The following is a 6,000-nucleotide window of genomic DNA, read 5'->3' as shown; positions in this document are numbered from 1 at the left end:
GCGCATAGGACGAAAGTTTCGAAGCCGTACAGAATTGCTGATCTCTCAGTTGCGCCCTGGTGCCCTGGTGCCCTGGCGCGTCGCTCGCTCGACATTTCCAAATTGACGGGCGTATCTCTGGGCGCGCTTTCTTATTGCGCACGTGACTTGAGCTGTTGCAAGAATGCCTTGGCGTTGCGTGGCTATTTCGTGCTCGAACACATACTGGAACACAAAGATGACTGTTCAGTACACAACGCTGCGTGGAGGAAGGCCGAACGCATCTGTCCTGTTCCAGCTTTCAGAGCGCAATTAAGCACCACACTGCAGCCAGCAAGCGCGATGCGCACTAGCCAGCACGCGCAAAGCATGTAAACCGCATTTGCCGAAGCTGCACACGCTACATTTCACGAGCACAGATCTGCATGGCAAACTCTTTCTCGGGATGACTATAAGTACTGCAAGCCGTGATGGCGCACGAAAAGCAAAGGAAAGTTGTGTTCAGAGGCGGTATTCTCGAGCGATCATTTCCCGAAGTGCATCATCTTTCAGAATTTTCGCACGTCTTTTCATAGGACGCATCGAAGTAGACGAACGATAGCCTTTCTGACACAGCACCACAAGCCCTTTCAGCAAGAACCGCATGCTGCATTTGTCACGATGAACGACGTGACGCGGTGGCCATGGTGTAGATGCGGCGGCGAGCCATGCAGGAATGCGATGCCACCAGAGCGTAATGGGCGAGACCTTACCTCGGCCGGAGTGTGGCCTGTCCGGCCGTGACTTGACGCGCTCTTAGCGGCGAGCTCACGACCGGGCTAGGGGGTAGACTCAGGCCCCGAACACTTTTACCAGCGATCGCCACAGAGGGCGAAAAATCAATCGCGACGCGTTTCAGTGTGAAACGCGTAAGTGGATCTATAGTAATTTGGTCGTATACTTTAATTGGTATTTTACAGATAAGCTGTTAGCCTCTAGTTGGCCGGGATATTTGGTGGGGTGCTCGCCAAAAAAAACCGGTAGATGGAAAAGGGGTTTGTGTTTCAGTTTCCGCTTAACCTATAGGTTTTCTCGTATATTCTAATTACACTCCGATACTGTCACGTCTGTAGGTTGTGTGTAAGTCGTACTTTCCGCATTTTCTGACAGATTTTACTTTGAGAAATTCACTAGTCAATAACGCATTTGTGCCAGGCGGAGGGCCTACAAGGTTGAGGATGAATGGAATGGACTTCAAACGGCAGCAGGAATAGGGCTGTGTCTTTTAGCTACCGCGAAAAAGAATGATCTTTTCTCGTATATTCGTATTTCAATCCGATTGTTTCTTGATTTTTGCATATATTGCTTCTCGCAGTGAATGCGCTTTGACCATGTTGTAGGGCTAGTGTATTCAATGCATATTTAAGAAATATGCAGCTGTGATGACTGAAAGCTCTGAAAGTGCTTAAGCTGCAGCCCTTGGTGACAGACAACAAGAACCATTGTGCAGGTAAGAATAACTCGCTGGTAGCGATAGATCCGCATCGAGGCGCGACGCAGTTGCGTGAGGAACCTAGCACGTAGGCAGAAAAACGATGTTGAGGTACCTTTACGGTGAGGCTTTCTTATTTCTTGTTTTTGTCAGTTTACTAGGCTTTCCCGCTTTCATTGCGTAGGTTATCAGAAGGTTGCGTTTGATACAAATGCAATGTCCGCCCAGGGCAGACTGTCACGTTAGTGGTATACAAAATTGGAATGGCAGCGGAATAAGAAAGAAAGCAAAAATGACAGAAAGAATCCTGCGCTTGTGTAATTCAAATCCAGTGCTAATACAGCTCCACTAACGTGAATCTTAGGGAAGTGGGAAGCAGTGATGCGCCGGTGCTGGAGTAGCGCTGGAGGGGAGGAGCAATCGAGCGCTTTTGAGGTAGTGGCTCCCTCTCTTGCGCTGCGCTGGTACTAGTCGGGCATTTCGGACCCGATTGTAACGAGTTTTTGCTAATTAATGCGCTTAATGCTTGATTATTCCTCTCTTTTAAATTATTCTGAATCATGTTAGTTTATTTTCAACCAGTTTTGATCAATTCTGCACTTTTGAGCGTTTATCTTTTCTCAATGAGTCATTGTTAATTTTGCTGAGTCATGCTCATGACTATGACTTCTACCACCATCCTTTAGTGTTTCCTTCACTTAGTGCCCACGCCCGAACCCATTTCAGTGATTTTTTAGTGTTAATCGTTTCTCGCGGAGTAACTGTCATTTTTGCTTGAGTCATGCTCATGACTATGACTTCTACCATCATCTTTTAGTGGTTTCTTCACTTAGTACCCACGTAAGAACTCATTTCAGTGGTTCTTGAGTGTTAAAATTTTTTCGCTGAGTCATTGTGATTTTTGCGGAGTCATACTCATGACTAAGACTTCTACCATCATCCTTTAGTATTTCCTTAATCATGTTAGTTTATTTTGATCCGGTTTTGATCAATTCTGCACTGGTTTTGACCCTGTTTTGAGCACTTCTTTTTGAGCCTAATCACGACAGATCACACGCGACGGACGCCGACGACAGCCCGGGCTCCTAAAGTGCTTCGCACTTTAGGGGCCCTTTTAGGGGCCCGCACTTTAAAAGCCTCTAATGTGCGCAGCGAAAGCTCCGGGACACCCCCTATGCGAAGCAAGGCACGGCAAACGCTTTGTAACGTTGCAGCCATCGCGCGCCGCGAAAGAAAGCGCCCCGAGTGTTTCAGTTTCACATCCAGCGAAAGCTTGAACCCGTACGTAACTGCCATAGCGCGCTCAGCAAAAAAAGCTCTGAGAGAGTTTTGCAACGCGTGTCACAAAGGCGCGCAGAGAATTTCCGAAGATATACCCGGCATGAAGCAAGCCTAAGGAACCGCTTCGTCCCGTTGCGAAAGAAAACACTGTGGTAGTTGTCACACACGGTGCAAGGCAAAGCCATCGCTTTTGCCCCATTATTCCCATTCCGCGCAATTTACAACTCGTTCCTAAAGCTTCATCCTGTGCGTACCCCCCACAGCTCACGCAGCGAGAGAAAGCGCTTCGTACTGTCGAAAAACAAGGCCCGCAACGCGAAATCTATTTCAGAGCCCGCAGGTTAGGTAGCAACCTTACGGCATTATCGGGCGCGCGTATGTTAGGCTCCTTGTTTGGTAATTCTGTGCGCCTCGGAAACTGCGTCGTTGCGTTCGACATATTTGACGGTGTTTTTTTTTTTTCGTGAAATTTTGCAGGCAGTCTGGCAACACTGACCCCATAGTTTGGCAAGAGATTTCCACTGCACCAGTCAAAACTCCACCCCGAACTGTATAAAGGCAAGCAGGCTGCTAGTCAGCTAAGCTAGCGCACGATGCAGTTTGCTCCAGCGGTTCTGGCGTGAGATAGGATTAGAGGTACTGTATAAGGCTCCCGCAGGGAGCCATATATGCGGGAGCCATATACAGTAGCTCTAGATAGAATATGTTCGATTCCCGCGCCAGCCACGCTAGGCTGTAGAGCGTCCAATTTTCGCCGACGTAGCGTAACTGGGCAGCGAATGAATCGCGTCCGCGTTACGCCCGACTATATCCGCGCCTATAGCTTGGTCGCCTCTATTCTATCTTCTCCTAGCGGGGACAGAACTTATCGAGGCTCAGCTCGTTGAACGTAGACAACCACATACAGAAAACCGGCGCCTTACTCTGAGAATCGTAATTCGCCATTCAAAGAACATCGCGGGCGCGCAACGACGTGGGCACAGCGCGCGAAGCAGCTAGCAGAGTATACTAAGTGGCTGGCAGACGTGCGGGACCTGTTCGCTAATACTCGGGAGCAGTATACAAATACGGGAAGCAGACCACCCGGGCGCTGGTTCTCTTCAATCTAAATATTACGCCACTTCCGGCGAGTGGTAATGGCGGCATTTTTTTTTTCAGTTTCGGCATGAAAAACATCGATTGTTGCGAACGTTTTGTTAAGCACCAAGACGTATTTCAAGTGTATATTTTTCCACAGTGGCTAGTGTATGTCTTAATTATCTAAAACGGGGCTTTTTTTTTATGCGGGCCACAATTCCGTTGCAGTTTACCTCTAAAAACATATACAACCGAACAAATCAGCCATCAAATTATCCCGTAACTTCTTAACGATGGTGGAGTCAAAAAATTTTATTCACTATGCCTGTTCTGCTATCATTATGTCACACTACGTTGCGTCATTTCGTTCCTAAGAGCTCTGCTCTACATGAAGTTGAACTACAGTTGTTATACAGCGGCTGACGCTGTATTGAGGCGCGCTAATTTTGTTATTTTAGTATCACCCATCGTAACGGGCTGCCAGTTCTGATGATACCGGTGGTGCGGTGGAATATGAGCAGAGGTCGATAGACTAAACGATTGAAAAAATGAAATCTATTGTTACAAAACAGGCTGCCCGGACTCGAGCTCCTCGCCTCTCTGCCATTGAACACCGATTCTGCCGGCGTCGTCTGTCTTCCTGTGCTGTTCCCCGCTGTTTCTGTTGATCTCTCTTCGTGACCATCTTTCTTGAATGGTATTCTCGGGCGACCACTTTTGGACATAGTTTCGCTTTCCGGAAGTTACGCGTGACTGGCACCAGACGCCTAACGTCCGACAGCATTGTTTCTTTTTTTTTTTTTTTGAGCTGTGTCAAGCTCGCTATCTTCGCACAGTGCTAAGAGCGCTGTCCTCCGTATACTTCGACGCGTCCAGTGGCGACTCTCGCGATAGTGAAACTATCTCCGAAAATTATCACTCAAGAATACAGCCCATGGGTACGTATTCTCGGCCACTCACTTTCAGCGTTACTATCGCTTTCGCTTGACGTAGTGCTCAACCAGCCAATAATTAAGCGCGCATTGACAAAGATATCGCCGAAAGCGACCGTCCGAGAATGCGTCATATGGATAGCATACGCTGTCGACATTACCCAAGCTGTTCGTCTGATGACCAAGTCGAGGACTGCTAGAGCTTGCATAATGCATGTTCCTTGCATCTTGTCCGGCACGAGTAGCTGCTTCACAATCCTGATTTTATCGGTCTCATGCCCTTGAGGTGAAACTGTTCAGCACTGATACTGTGGTTATGTTCTTGTTTTGCACGACCGGGCTCTATTGAAAAAAAAGCCAATATTAAATACGTTTATTACAAGTAACGCAGTGCCAACAAGTACATGTAATCACCTGAAACGCGATCATGGGTCATGTGAAGCAGGCAAAATATACTAAACAAAGATTAAAAAGAAACGCATGTAAGCAAATTATCGCGCTAACATAATCAAAAGCTGGCAAGAGCGTTAGTTGTTTTTATAGGGTAGCCTACCAGCTAACGTTAGCCAAGCGATTACAAGAAAGGAATGAAAAAAAAAAACACACACACACACAACGAAAGATACGATTTTAAGACTTCAGTTTCTCGGTCGTCCACACCGCAGGTTTTATGATTTTATCTAGCACCGGGCTAACGTTAGCTGGGACACACGGTATAATCACCGTTTTAAGGCACACGTGTGAGTTGGCACGAATATGCTAAGCTACAACGCGCATATGTGACCGTTACTCACTGGGGTACGTAGTATAGTGGTTATGGCATTGCGATGCCGAGCTCGAGGTTGCGGGTGCGATCCTAGCTGCGGCGGCTGTGTCATGAGGGCAAAACGAAAAAAAAAAAAGAAAGAACGCTCGTATACGTTCGATTTAGGTGCACCATAAAAAAACCCCAGATGGTTTAACGTATTCCAGAGTCCCTTACGTGTCTTATAATCAGATCGTGATTTTCGCGCGCAGAACCCCGTAATGTATATTTCAAGCTATGTTACTATGCTTCGTTCGTACGCAGACGTCCAGTCTGAAGGCAGTGCGAGACGTGTACGCTCGGTCGGTGGAACGCAAGGGCATGCTGCCCGTGATGCAGATGTACACGCCACGCACGCTGGACATGGTGGTGCAGCGGCGTGCCGTCATGATGCTGGACACCACCAGCGCCCGGGTGCAAGCCTCGAAGCAGTGCCCGGTGCTTCAGGGCTACTT

The sequence above is a fragment of the Dermacentor silvarum genome, chromosome 6 (genome assembly GCF_013339745.2).
Source record: "Dermacentor silvarum isolate Dsil-2018 chromosome 6, BIME_Dsil_1.4, whole genome shotgun sequence".
NCBI lineage: Eukaryota > Metazoa > Arthropoda > Arachnida > Ixodida > Ixodidae > Dermacentor > Dermacentor silvarum.
The sequence above is the reverse complement of the archived record's forward strand: the minus strand, read 5'-3'. Positions refer to the sequence as shown.